Here is a 14,491-nt window from a genome sequence, read left to right as displayed (position 1 = left end):
TGACTAACACAGAGGAAGTGTAAATGTCAGATGTGGGAACAAAACAAAACAAAACAAAAACCCCTCAGCTCTGGGTAGAGGTTATGGGAAAAGATCCAAAGACGTAGGTAAGGCTAGTCTGGAGTCGGTCATTACCAGCTTGCTGGGAATAGCGAAAGACCACCTGAATCAGCATGGACATCCCTTTCTCAGGCAGCAACTTTCCAGATTACAGATGTGCCAAGGACGTGTTCATCAAAAGACGTCCCGGCATCTCCATTTACGTAGTCCCATTTTACAAGTCCCATTTCCGCAGCCTCAGTTTCCTCTCTCCACAAAACAGAGTGAACAAGACCTGTTTCACCAGACTATGAAAGGGAGTAACAAATTATAAATGTGATCTAGAAAATGTGCTTGCCAACAGAAAATAAAGAGCTCTTGGGGCGCCTGGGTGGCGCAGTCGGTTAAGCGTCCGACTTCAGCCAGGTCACGATCTCGCGGTCCGTGAGTTCGAGCCCCGCGTCAGGCTCTGGGCTGATGGCTCAGAGCCTGGAGCCTGCTTCTGATTCTGTGTCTCCCTCTCTCTCTGCCCCTCCCCCGTTCATGCTCTGTCTCTCTCTGTCCCAAAAATAAATAAACGTTGAAAAAAAAAAATTTTTAAAAAAAAAGAAAATAAAGAGCTCTTAAGATCAATTATCATTATTTCTGGGTTATTACTTAATATTATTAAATTTTCCTAGGGTGGGAGCAAATCCTGTCTCTAAACAGGGTATGAGTTTGGAGAGTCACAAAGGCTGTTCTATTTTATCTTGAAGCAGAGCACCTGAAGCTGAAGATACTCCTCAAATAAATTAACGAACTGGAAAGCCAGGAGTATACTTGGGTATAAAAAGAGAGACAAAACACTATGGTTGTACAGGTCTTTCAAGAGTCCCTCTCACTGACTTGTTTTAATCATGTCATGTATCTGGCAAAGAGAAGAGGCCTAAACACGGACATATCACAATGAAATTCAAATTTAAGACATCCAAGTCCATCTATCTAGAAAAAGATGAAATTAATCGCTCAGTTCTCACAGTGTATCTTGGCTATTTATTGCTAACGCAATTATGCCAATTACTGATACTATCGCAACACTCAAAGCAGCTGCTTTCTAAAAGGGATTAAAGTTCTGAGGGACTATTGGAATAATGGGATCACAGAATTAAAATCACTGATGATAGGCGTTAAAAAAGGGAGAGAGAGGGCGGTACAAATTTACCAGGCTACCTGACCACGAAAGATTTTCCTTTCAAAGCAAAATTAGTTATGTAGGGGAATATATTTTATTACAAAAGGTACAAATTAGAATAGCATAGCCAGCATATGACATCACGAATTTAAATCCACCGCGAACGCTGCTCCCTGATGAAGCTTAGCCTCCCCATAAGGTGAAGGAGTCAGTAAGTGCACATGGTAGTGGGATTCTACACACTCCCTCCAGCGCTGTAGAAAGAGACCCTTCTTGACTTGCCTCCCCTCTAAGTCCTCCGCTCACATCCCTTCCTCTAAGAGTAGGAAGACGCTACTGGCTTTAACACTGTTCAAACATTGCATTTGAGGCCAATCTCGCCATTAAACTGATTCTTCTCAACTATCCAACCTCCGTTAGTGGCTCTCCACCAGACTGGAGTTTCACCAGGTAGATAAATATAGGCGGAGAAACAAGGCCAGGCTTTCATTAGGGGAGAAGTCAATTTGACTTAGTCTGCAGAGACCGGAGCTGCCAGGGAAATGAAGAAGCACTAAGCCTGCGCATGAAACCACCCTCTTCTCAAGCAGTTTGTGCTCTCCGCCTGGGAACATCTGAGATGCAGCAAGACAGAGATGTGAAATTATAAACTACTTGGTGAATGCGAGAAGTCATTCTCCATTTTCCTCTGATGGAAAATGGAATATAATGAATAAAGACGTCTGGCTCATACCTTTAAGAGTACCTTCTGTCTGAGTGAGGGAGCCTGGCTGAGAGAAACCACAACTGGAGTTAAGCAGCCAGACACCAGACTAAACACCTAAGAAGTAGCTGTCCCTCATTCCTGGTCGCTACCTTTCCAGTGCATGTCTACATCACTAATTCCCTCTGTTCTGAAAGCCTGGCTCCAACCACCCCCCCAACCACCCCCCCAACCCCCCCCCCGAAAAACAGAAACAAAACAAAACAAACAAACCCACCAACAGACAGCAAGGCTCTGCTGAGGAGGTGGGCTTTCGGAAGCCGTGCACCAAGACTCTTGCTCCCCTTTCCACCTTACACCTCGCTCACCCTCACTCTCTCTCCCTAGGTCCCCACTTCTCACAAGCTACCCTTCCTAACATCCAAGCCTCCCAGAGACTTCGGAGCAACAGAGCGCCCCGCTTCGGGCAGCAGTGGCGGGAGGAGGCGGTGGTGAGGGCGGAGAGGGCAGCTGGGGACTCGGGGAAGCCTCCCGGGCAAAGGCAGCCCCGCCTGGAAAGCGCCTGCCTAGGCTAAGTAAGCCCGGGCAGGTCCCGCAGGCGTCAGGCAGCCCAAAGCCCTCCCGCCCTCCAGGGGCGGGGGACCAACACGCCCGGGGCAGCAGGCCACAGTTGGGCAGAGACCCCTGGGGACGAAGGCGGGCAGGGGGGTGCCACCAGGCTACCGCAGCACGCACGCGAGTGAGGCTGCGGCGCGGAGCTGGAGAGCAGGCTCGGCGGCACCCAGGGGCGGCGGCCAGTGACAGCCCAGCGCCCGGCCCGCGGGCTCCCCGACCCGGCCCCACGCACCTGGACCAGGCGGCCACCCTGCTCCCTCAGGGCGCTCTCCGGGGACTTGGCTTCCGGGGGGAGGTGGGCGCTCCGCAGGCTGGCACCAGCGGCGACAGAGACTTCACTCCTCCATCCTGGGACCCGGCACGCTACAGACAGCCGTGCACTTCCTGTTTGAAAACACAGGGGAGAGAAAGAGGGAGAGATCCGAGTGTTGGCAGAGTGGAGGGAGGGGCGCAGACCCGCGCGAGGGAGGACACAGGGGGGCTGCGGGTTGCATAACTACCGCCGCCCCCGCCCGCCTCGCCATGGTCCCTCCGGGCGCTGTCCTCTGACCCGCTACACCGGCTTCTGGCGAGGTGGCTCCCCGAGGCCCGGGCCTCCCCCTGCCGGAGGCCTCGCGGCCGGAGCGCTCGCAGCCCTTCCGTTTCCAGCCCCTGCCTCGGTTCTCCCCTCCCCACAAGTACCGAGTCAATGGACTGCACGCTTCCTCCCGAGCGCGCAGAGCGCGGTGCCGCGTGTAGTCTGCCTCCGTTTTCCTCCTTTCCTTTCCTCTCCTCCCCGCCCCCGCCCGTGGAACAAAATCGCCTAGGGGAAGGTGTAAAGACGGGACCCAGCCTTTCCAGGGAGTGGAGGATGGATTTATGCAAAATTGTAAAGCGCATAGCCACATCCCAGTATATTCACTCCAGCTCAGCAACTGAAAGACCCGAGGATGGGAGGAAATTACTTGTCTTACGCCTGGCTGAGTCAAGAGAGCGTGCACACCGCCGCGAACTTGGGGTGGAGGGGCGGGGAGAGCGTTCCAGGGGGGCTACGGTCTCTAGGGGCACCAACCTCAAGCTCACAGTCCCCTAACATGACAGATACCAATCCCACACAGAAGATAGTGATATAGTGCGTTCTTTCTATGAACAACTAAGGATTTCTCTGTGCTTATGAAATCAGAAAGCAGTTCCAAAGTTCTGAGTTTGGGTTGATTGTGCTACCCTCTGACTTTGGTGAACTTCGGGGTAATGTTTAAAAATTAATAAACAGATGGTTTAAGAATCTGCTATATGCAGAGCATGCCAGCCCTAGGAGTTTGTATGTGCGTTTAGTGCCTGGTTTCTGGTCTTCCAGGTGTGGATGGCTTCATCTATACCCTCTCTGTCCTTGCACACAAATCTCTTGGGTTACAAGGTACTTACAGGCCTGTCTTGGATAAACAGCTCCTTTTGTCACAAGCTGATGACTTAAATAAAATTTATTCATGTTTCAAAACTCAACATGGAGAGTAGGACAATTATTCTATATAAAAAGCCAAATTTTGACTGAAGTAGAAATTGATGGACATTAAGTTCCTACTCTTGGCTAGACAGCATCTCATTTAAAAAAAATTTTTTTTTCAACGTTTACTTATTTTTGGGACAGAGAGAGACAGAGCATGAACGGGGGAGGGGCAGAGAGAGAGGGAGACACAGAATCGGAAACAGGCTCCAGGCTCCGAGCCATCAGCCCAGAGCCTGACGCGGGGCTCGAACTCACGGACCGCGAGATCGTGACCTGGCTGAAGTCGGACGCTCAACCGACTGCGCCACCCAGGCGCCCCGACAGCATCTCATTTTAATCAGCTCTTAGTTTCAACATTTCCCAACAGATCTATGAATGTCCTATTCTCCTATTCCCAACTGAGGAAATAGGGTCAGAGAAGTTAAGTAACTGTCCTGATGTCTCAGCTAGAAAGTGGTCAAATGGAGGGCTGAATAACAGGTCTTTCCTAAGTATAAAATCTGGGCCATTTCCTCTACACTCTGCTAATTCTCAAAACAATAGTGAATCCTGGGAGACAAATCAAGCCCAGTGACCATCTGTGATCCATTTCTTCATCTCTAAATGATTCTGCAATTTACATGCTATAACCCTGTTCGACTACCTAGGGTCCTTACCCACCTCAATAATATGTACCTTTATTACCCAAGCAGAGGACACAGTGCTCTTCCCCAGTGCCTACGACTGGCTCTTTCAGCCTTTTCAGAATTACTCAATGGCAAAAGTTCAAAAGGTTCTAGGATAGCCACTCTTATGCCAAGGTACAAAGTCTGTGCAAGTTCAGAACCTAATCAGCTTACTAATATTTGTTCCCTGAATTCTTTTTCTCTAACTGGGATTTTTTAAGAGGGAAAATAAAACAACATACACATGACCTCAGCTTTGAGTGAAACTGTTGAAATTCTCTCCTTTTCTATTCCTCTCTGCTTCAGCGCTTAGCTCACACTCACCTGTAATAGTATGCTATTGCCCTCCTGACAAGCCAAGAAATAGAGCACATATAGAAAGGCGATTAAGAATCTTGGCAATGGCAAGACCCCAGGCACCTGCAGAGAGTGAAGGAGAAAGTTTATCCTGTCTCCAGATGAACTGCATCTCACCTGCCCTTGCCTGCCCCCTCCCTAAGGAGCACACTCGGCAGTAGGAGCGTGCGCAGGTGCAGGGCAAGAGCAGTTCAAGAGGGGCAGCGGGGGCCGGGTGGGGGCAGAGATACATCCCCATCCTTCAGGCATGCCCAGTCTAATGAGGGCTTGTCACTACAAACTTCTGAGGGGTCTCAGCATCCTTTTAGGGTCCCGCTGGGCCCTGGCTGCCACCTTTTCCTTCTCCCAGTCCTTTGCCTCCCTAGACTTGTCAATTCTTCATCTCTTTTCAGATCTCTTCATGTCTTTCATCCTTTTTCCCAAAGCACTACCATATCCCCCCCTCCATAAAGTACACGGTGGGAAGGCAACAGAAAGGAAGGCATGTAGCTCAGAACTGTTCTCACTTCTCTCTCATTTAAAAAAAAAACTGTCAATGTTACCATGTTTTTGAGGACACAATTCTATTTTAAAATACATTTTTGGGGGCTCCTGGGTGGCTCAGTCAGGTAAGCACAACTTTGACCGAGGTCATGATCTCAGGGTTCATGATTTCGAGCCCCATGAGGGTGTCTCTGCTGTCAGTGCAGAGCCTGCTTCAAATCTTCTGTCTCTTCTCTGTCCCTCTCCCACTCATGTGTGTGTATTCTCTCTCAAAAATAAACATTAAAATAAAATAGATACAATACAATACAATACAATACAATACAATACAATACAATACAATACAATACAATACAATACAATACATTTTGGTAACCCTGCCTTCATTTGTTACTCATTAGGACTCCAAGAGCCTAGAAGGAAAACCTCTGAAGAAAAAGTGAATTCCTAAGAAAATCCAAAGGAAACATGCTTAAATTAACTTGCATGGATTCCAAAGTTTACAGTTTGGATAATACATACAACACTCCTATGACTGCATCAGTCCCACACATGCTTCCTAAGAGCCACAAGGTCTAAGAACCATATCATACTTTCCCATTGTTCAGCTATTCTCCTGCACCTTCTGTGTTTCTGTGTTTCATGGAGAAGTGTTTCTACCTTATACCTGTTGAGAAATAAATACACACACACACACACACACACACACACACACACACACACACACACACACACACACACATACATTATGTATATCACAACCTCCTAGGAAGAGAAAAAATATGCTCCCCGGTAGGTACAAATCATGCCACAAGAGATAAAATTGATTTTGGAAGGATATTGGAAGTTCATTTTGAGAGTCTCCACTCCCTAGGTATGACAGTCCATGGATGAAGATGGCAACATTGTGAAAGCCATTTTGGAAGCTCCAAAGTAAATGACGAGAGACAGCTTCTCTGAGGACTAAGAGGTGTGGAGGAGGAGATGATAAACTCATGTCTCAAATGATGCTGCTTATCTTCCTTCATCATAAAAAAGAAAGACAAAGACCTTACGTTGGTGGTTAAAAATGTTTGCCACAAATTTCTTTGTACGAGGACTCTTGGTCATTATTACGGCTGGATTTTGCAAACAAGAAAAAGAAAACTGACAAGCTGTCTGGTCACCTAAGAGACGGTCTCTCTCTGTACTCGCAGCCTTTAGTCAGTGTCCTTGTCTGTCTGCACTTCCAGGATGGCACCCGGAACAGGCTTTTCGGTGAAGGAGGTCTCTGGCACTCACACTCACCTCCCAGCCTTTGCAGAACCTGGGCCATGGCTTTCAAGGAAGACGTCCTCGGAGCCAACTGGCTGCCTAGACTGGCATCTACCCACAGAGGGGTATGAGCCGTTTTCCAGGAGCCAGAGTGGCATTTCCCACGGCAGAAATGTAGTAAAGGGGTACACACCATTTTAAAAAATTCTGCCTGCACAATGGTTTAGGGTCCCTTCTGGGCACAGGGGTTTCCTGGCTTTGAAGGAGCTGAGAAGGAAAGCACTGCTTGGAGCACCCCATGGCAGGACTTCGAAAAGCCAGCCACAGAGGAGAAACACAGGGCCAGGGCGACTATAGACCTGGGCTGGTAGACCTCTCAGCCCAGTGCCCCAGGGTCACAGGCTTCCAATCACACATAGGAACTCACCCAGGCTGCCCAGAATTAGGAACTTGACCTGGGGGCCCTCACATGCCCTGCCTCACTGAATTTGCATAACTGCCTTTACAGGGAAGGGTCGCTAACCCTATGTGAGAAGAAGCAGTGGGGCTCACAGATGTTAAGTCATTTTCTCAAAGCAGCAGGTAATGGAGCTAAAACTCACCCTGGGTCTGAACTTCCTCCTTTTAATTAAAGAGAAACGAGTGGGTGCCTTTTTGGCTGTGGAGTTATAGTTCTGTGCTACACAACTTTTACTCAGAGGACTCTTACTTACTTTTCAAACCCAACTTGTAATGTTCTCTTAGCTGCATCATGTGGCTTCATCACCTTGCCAAATTTTTGTAAAGTGTAAATTGTAAATGTGTATTTTGCAACAGGCCAACTCATTTTAAACCCTGGCAATGCAAGTCCATACAAATTAGGTTACATATGCTCTTGGGCTGTGGCTGAATATTACTTCATGAAATAATAAAGAAGACAGATCTACAGGTCAAACTGTGATAATCAAAATTTCAATACATTTTTTCCTAGTCTCTCTCTCATTCTTCAGTTAGTATGGAAATATATAATAAAGTAGGCCATCCTGGCTGATGGGCAGTCACTTAAAGAGCGTAAGTATGAAAGAATAGCAAGAAACGACGTAAGTTTGACTAAATGCAAATACCTGTACACAAGTTAAGAGTATTCAAAATGGTCTGGCACAAACTGTTAGCCGTGGACAGCCGTGGGTTATTTACTGACTGCTGACAGTGATGTGTATTGTGTAGACTAAACACTGCCCTGTAAGACATTTTTCTTTGGAAGGCACGTTTTGTCTATTCATCTTCTGTAGTGAGTATTTCTGCTTCCTTATTAAAAAAAATATTTAGGGGCGCCTGGCTGGCTCAGCCAGGCCAGCATGTGACTCTTGATCTTGAGGTTATAAGTCTGAGCCCCACGTTGAGTGTAGAGCTTAGTTAAAAACAAAGTCTTAAAAAAATTTAATTCTCTTTGTGCATCCATTTAAAAAATAATATATGGGGGGCGCCTGGGTGGCTCAGTCGGTTGAGCGTCCGACTTCAGCTCAGGTCACGATCTTGCGGTCCGCGAGTTCGAGCCCCGCGTCGTGCTCTGGGCTGATGGCTCAGAGCCTGGAGCCTGCTTCCGATTCTGTGTCTCCCTCTCTCTCTGCCCCTCCCCTGTTCATGCTGTGTCTCTCTCTGTCTCAAAAAAAATAAATAAACGTTAAAAAAAAAAAATTAAAAAATAATATATGAAAAATCCAACAACTTAAAAGGATTGCTCCTAACAAGTCAAACAAATAAAACTTACACTACCAACAAAATCATGTTCTTAAAAAGGATTTAAAAAATACATAAACATCATAAACATCTGTACACATCTGAAGGTACCAAATTATAGGAGCTGAGAGGGAATAATTCACACACATCACTGTTCTAGTGAATATATCAATTCTCAATTATCTATTATAAAGAAATCCTTTTTAATGGGGTGCCTGGGTGGCTCAGTCGGTTACGCTTTAGACTTCAGCTCAGGTCATGATCTCACGGTCCATGAGTTCGAGCCCTGAACTGGGTTCTGTGCTGACATCTCAGAGCCTGGAGTCTGCTTCAGATTCTGTGTCTCTCTCTCTGCCCCTCCCCTGCTCAGGCTCTGTCTCTCTCTCTCTCAAAAATAAAAATATAAAAATTTTTTAAAAAATGTTTTTAATGTTTATTTTTGAGAGAGACAGAGCACCAGCAGGGGAGGGGCAAAGAGAGAGGAAGACACAGAATCTGAAGCAGGCTCCAGGCTCTGAGCTGTCAGCATTGAACCTGATGTGGCTCATGACCTGAGCTGAAGTCGGAAGCTTAACTGAGCCACCCAGGTGCCCCTATTGTAATGGAATCTTAAAGGAAAAAAAGCAATTTATGAATAACCCTAAGGTGGCAAAATCGGATAGTTTGATTTAATTTTCTTTCCTTTACTTGTAATGGAATGGCTAAGGCAAACAGCACAAAAGAGTAACAAAATACCTAGAAAACCCAGAAACGTTATTATAAACTTCTGAAAGATTATTCACCAATGTTTAAACTAAACCTAACTAAACAAATTTTAGCCACTTTACATACACTGACTCAGTTATTCCTGATAACAACCCTATGAGGTAGGAATTACCACTACCTCTGTATTACAGATCAGGAAACAGACAAAAAGATAACAATTTGTCCGAAGTAACACCGTTAGCAAATAGCAGAACTCGGGCAGCGTGGCTGGCCACAGAGTCTACTTTTAGCTAACACATTTTACTACCAATAAGGTACAATTGGATGGGACTTGTTGTTTCCAGCATGAAAGTTCGTGGGGAGAATAGTCCCATGGGTATGGCACATGAAAGGCTCAGAGTTTTTCCTTTTTGCATCAAAAAGTGGTTGAAGGGGCTCAGAGATACACAGCCCACTACATGTTGCTAAATAAATGAATACAGGAAAGGAAAGGATATCTGCAGAATGGAAAAGCCAGAGAGAAGAGCTGCTTCCTCTCCTTGAGCAGAATCCTGGACTGCAAGGCTCCAGGACTGCCTGGCTACAGCACAAGTGAGTTAGCAACGGAAGGGAATCCAAGGATCCCCGTGTACTTTGATCTTTCTGAAGCATTTGATACAGTGTGCCATGAAATCAGGATCACTAAATCAACTGAAACTTATGTGGCAACAAGAACCACCCAGGAGTTAAGCAGCTAGAAAGAAAAACACTGGCCGGATCTACTGGTATGGTGAAGAAAAGAACCGTAAGGAACAGTTTTCAAAAGCAACTCAGAAATTACTCACACCGTTATAATCAAATGCGCACATAACATTAATTTGGGAGGTGTAAAAAGGGCAAATGAGGGCGAGCCAATGGAGTCCGTTAAATTAACCGAGGGGTGACGAAAAACAAGGAATTCAGTTTCATTTTTGTGCTCCTTTTAATTTTCAGGCAGGGGCTGGGATGTCCGATGGGTGCTAACCACCTCTAGACCTGAAATGCCAACACTGAGCTAAGTATAAAGTAAGCAACAGCAAATTGGAGAGGTTTAGGATTTGGGGGCCTTAGGTCTGAACTTTAAAAAGCATGCTCCTATTATTCCACACACCATCAATACAGTTCCATGAAAAATAATATTCCTTTCAACAAGAAGACTTTGTTAGCAAAATTCAAAGAAACGAAGGGGCTCGAAAGCTGAATTTGGAGGTCGGATGAAAAAGTCAGTCAGTGGTGTATGTATAATCTGGCCCCACTACAAATATGCCACACAGGCAGGAGGTCATGAGAATGGTTTGCAGACACCCGGCAGGATAAAGAACAGTAGAGAAGGAAGAGAGAGGAGAGCTAAAACTTGGACTAACATTATTTTTTTAAGCATAAATTATAATTTCAAATTTCTTTAATCTTGAGAAATCGCTTCTCCCTTGGTAGAACTGTTTGCGTTCCCAGCAGAAACTAAACTTTAAACGTCAATAGTTGATTTAGAACTCAAGAAAGGGGAGTAAGGGAGATCTGCAACATTTGGGAAAAAAGGCTTCGGTTCAGGCTGGGTCCCAGGAAATGGACAAGTGAGCAGCATTTCGGCCAACTCCTAAGAGACTGAAGTGAACTGTGAGCACTGAGCCACCCTGCCTGAGGCAGTGGGCTCCAGAACTCACATCCTGAGAGACTGCGCTGATGAACAGTCACCGAGAAAATCCTACATATTCCATTTCCCTCTAAATAAAAGAAAAAGGGCAAATAGAACACACAGGCATAAAGATTAGAGCCATACTACATTCTAGCCATGAATGGGAAAATTTATGTGGAAATGACCCTGTTCTGAGATTATTATTTAAGATTTATAGAGCATATAAGACAGATCTTCTCCAAGGTTTGATTACTGGCCCCCTCGCGTCATTTCAAAATTATCCACACAATGACTGTTGGGCTTGGTCCAGCCCCAGTCCCCGATGTTCTAATGCCCACAGGACCTATTCCTGGATCTGGCTGCACTCAGAAGCACCTTTTGAATATAATCCTCCAGGCCAGGCCCCACCCCAGATTTACACCATCAGCATCACTGCTGGGGGTGAGTGCGCCATTCTGTTCATTTAAGGAACTCCCAGTAACCTAAGGTGCAGCCCAGTTGGGGAATCCCTGCTGCAGACGTTTACTCCTCTCTTCACGCTACCATCGATGAAGTCAGAGACTAGAGCAAATAAAGTCCCTTCTCGTGAACCTTTAGTGGAATAACCTTCAAAGGCAATGGAACGAAGTCAAATTCTGTAGCAGGACACTCCAGGCCCTCAGTAACCTGTCCCAAACTGCTTTTCTGCTCTCCTTTTCTCCCACATCTCTCACTCTGTCACAGCATCAATTCCCCCAAACACACTGCATACTTCCTTTTTCATTTCCATTCCTCACCACTCCCACCCTGACGGTCCCAGTCTATTGCATCCTTCAAGGTCCTTTCTGAAACCATTTTTCTGTGTGTATGAAATCTTCGCTGGTCTTTACAGTCTCGGGGCACCTGGGTGGCTCACTCAGTTAAGCGTCTAACTCTTGGTTTTGACTCAAGTCATGATCTCACAGTTAGTGAGTTCGAGCCCCACATCAGGCTCTGTGCTGACAGGGCGGAGCCTGCTTGGGATTCTCTCTCTCTCTCTCTCTCTCTCTCTGAAAATAAGTAAATAAATAAACTTAAAAAAAAAAATCAGTCTCTCTTTCCTCTAAGCAAATGTCCAAAAACTTTAGCTCATGCAGGGGTTACGGCATATACTGCATGCACACTGTGCTCAATTATACTACACTGTTCACATGCCAGTCTCCTCCCTGAAAGCAGGAGGGAAATGTAACTCATGTTTTATTCTGTGGATGAGAGACAGATCCAGGTTCAAAGTTTAGTTCCTCCAGGTACTTACTAGCACTGTAACCCTTGGTATGTTATTTAATCTTTATTTATTTTTGAGAGAGAGACAGAGAGACAGAGAGACAGAGCATGAGCAGGGAGGGGCAGAGACACGGAGACACAGAATCCGAAGCAGGTTTCAGGCTCTGAGTTGTCAGCATGGAGCCCAAAGTGGGGCTTGAACTCACAGACTGTGAGATCATAACCTGAGCCAAAATCGGACGCTTAACTGACTGAGCCACCCAGGTGCCCAGACCCTTGCTAGGTTATTTAAACAGAGTGAGCCTCAATTTTGTAATCTTTGAAATGGAACAGCAACAACAAATGATACCTATCTCCATGACTGAAGTGAGGATAAAACATGAAAAATATTTGGCTGAATATGGACTACCTAAAAATTCACCAAAATGACACCTGTTTTTATTATTTTTTATTATTAATTTTTGTTTGTATCCTACTAGAATGTACCACAAGACACACTGCTCAAAAAGCATTTGCTTTCACCAAAAAGAAAAAAAAAAAAAAAAAAGCATTTGCTTTCAGAGTAATAGGCAGTGATTTCCTAAAGGCCTCTTTTCCTCACCCAATTCCATTCCGTTAGGAAGGGCATTTCATAACGTTCCTAGTGACAAGTCATGTCTTATCCCCCTTTCTTTCCTTCAAAAACCAATGTACAAAATTCTAATGCACAAGCCCCGTCAGTGTCCCTCCTACTCCAGCCTGGCTTTTTGCTTTGAACTACAGTAACTGCCTGCAGCCACAGTGTCGCTGCCCAGAATCGCCCGCTTCACCCTCACAACAAACAGTACTTTGTAGGCAAACTGGAGGCGAGCCCAAAGTAGGAGGGGGAAAAGCCAAGGAAATGGAGTTTGGGCCAGAAACTGAGTCCACACCCACACTATCGTCCACACTAGAACACAGGTAAGGGAAGAACAGGAAAGGGAAGAAGTTCAGATCAACACAAACCTTCCCAAGTACTCCCAAGCATCCACCTCACTGCTCACCCATGGAAAATGACTTCCACGGCTCACAAAGGACACACTGGTCCAGTCACTGCCTAACACACACAACTACTGTTGTTGATAAACTACCGTCCTGTATAATAGCACCTTACCCTCACGAAACCAGTCATATTGCCACTATTCACCCCCATCACTCCCAAGGGGATGAAATCCAAGTCCTGTGAAATCCAAGGTCACATGGTCAGTAGAAGAAAGGGCGAGGACCAGAACTCAAGTCCCTAAGCTCCAGACTCATGGACCTCCCACTGCCTCACATTAAGTGTGAAAAACAATTTTTTTTTTAGGGTTCTCAGAAGCATTCCAAACCCACTAGTTGTAAAGGTAAACGTAAAACAGCTTTCGTGCTCTTAAAAACGATTCTGGTGCCAAGAGTGAGGGTTGTGACAGCAGCAAGGCCCCAACGGCAGCCCCGAGGATGAATGGTCCAAGATGCTGGCACATGGTTCCAGGAAGATCTTCAGCTTTCTGTTCCTGGATGGAAACAGCTCCTGACAACTCTGTTCATTCTGTTTGTGGAGGAGCAATTAGGGAAGGAGTATAATACTCATTCTTTTTTAAAATCCCACCTTGATCCTGAGTTTAAAGCTGAGGTAATGTGGAAAGCAAGAGTTTCTAACGCCAATCTGAGGTCCTTGCCGGGAGAGAGGGCAAGAGGCAATAATGCAATCCTTGAAAGGACGGATCCTGAAGCAGCAAGGGCTTCAGTTCCCATCACTGCCCTGCTACTACCGCCAATACACGCCCGAGCTCCTTGACTGCTGCCCAAGGTCATGGGGAAGTGCGTCCACACTAGGGCACTCTGCCTGTCATGAGGGGCAAATGAGCTACTACATGCAAAGTGCTCCAAACAGTGCCAGGTGCATGTGAGTACTTCATAGATGTTTCCTATTATTATTTCCAGAAGAGAATCGCTAAGATTGTGTTCTTTTCAAAGTGTATTTCATAAGAAGTTTCAAGAAGATTTCTTGTCCCATTTGTTGATCCATGATGCCCCACACCAGCACAAAGATTATTTACGAGTTTCACTTCCTGATAGGATCTTTCTGGGTTCCCATCTGTGGACTGGAGGCACTGGAAGAACAAACGGTGGAATTTGAAGAACTGTTCTTTTTCCCAGCAATAGTGCAAGGAAATCTGCACCCATTCTCTCAATACTACAAACTGGCTTCCATAGGGAGAAAAAACCCCGAAGACCTTCACTGCATTACCCTGATGCGAGGGCACATTTTTAAAATGCGTCTTCTATTCTGAAAGCAACCAAAGTGTTAAAAATTTAAAGTTTTGGGGCGCCTGGGTGGCGCAGTCGGTTAAGCGTCCGACTTCAGCCAGGTTACGATCTCGCGGTCCGTGAGTTCGAGCCC

The 14,491-nt window shown here is 46.0% G+C and overlaps 1 protein-coding gene across 4 annotated transcripts in view; it reads right to left on the bottom strand.

Annotated features, from left to right (window-relative positions):
* The window catches only part of LRRC8D (leucine rich repeat containing 8 VRAC subunit D), a 123,860-nt gene that overhangs the window by 97,809 nt on the left and 11,560 nt on the right, over positions 1-14,491 (bottom strand). For 3 of the 4 annotated variants that reach the window (XM_086717484.1, XM_086717486.1, XM_086717485.1), the window contains exon 2: positions 2,761-2,912. The exons of the other annotated variant lie outside the window; for it this stretch is intronic. The gene's annotated coding sequence lies outside the window, so the exon portion shown is untranslated. The remainder of the gene's footprint in view (positions 1-2,760; positions 2,913-14,491) is intronic. 4 annotated transcript variants of the gene reach the window in all.

Source organism: Puma concolor, chromosome C1, assembly GCF_028749965.1.
Source record: "Puma concolor isolate L17-30 chromosome C1, mPumCon1.1.hap2, whole genome shotgun sequence".
Taxonomy (NCBI): Eukaryota; Metazoa; Chordata; class Mammalia; order Carnivora; family Felidae; genus Puma; species Puma concolor.
The sequence above is the reverse complement of the archived record's forward strand: the minus strand, read 5'-3'. Positions and strand labels throughout refer to the sequence as shown.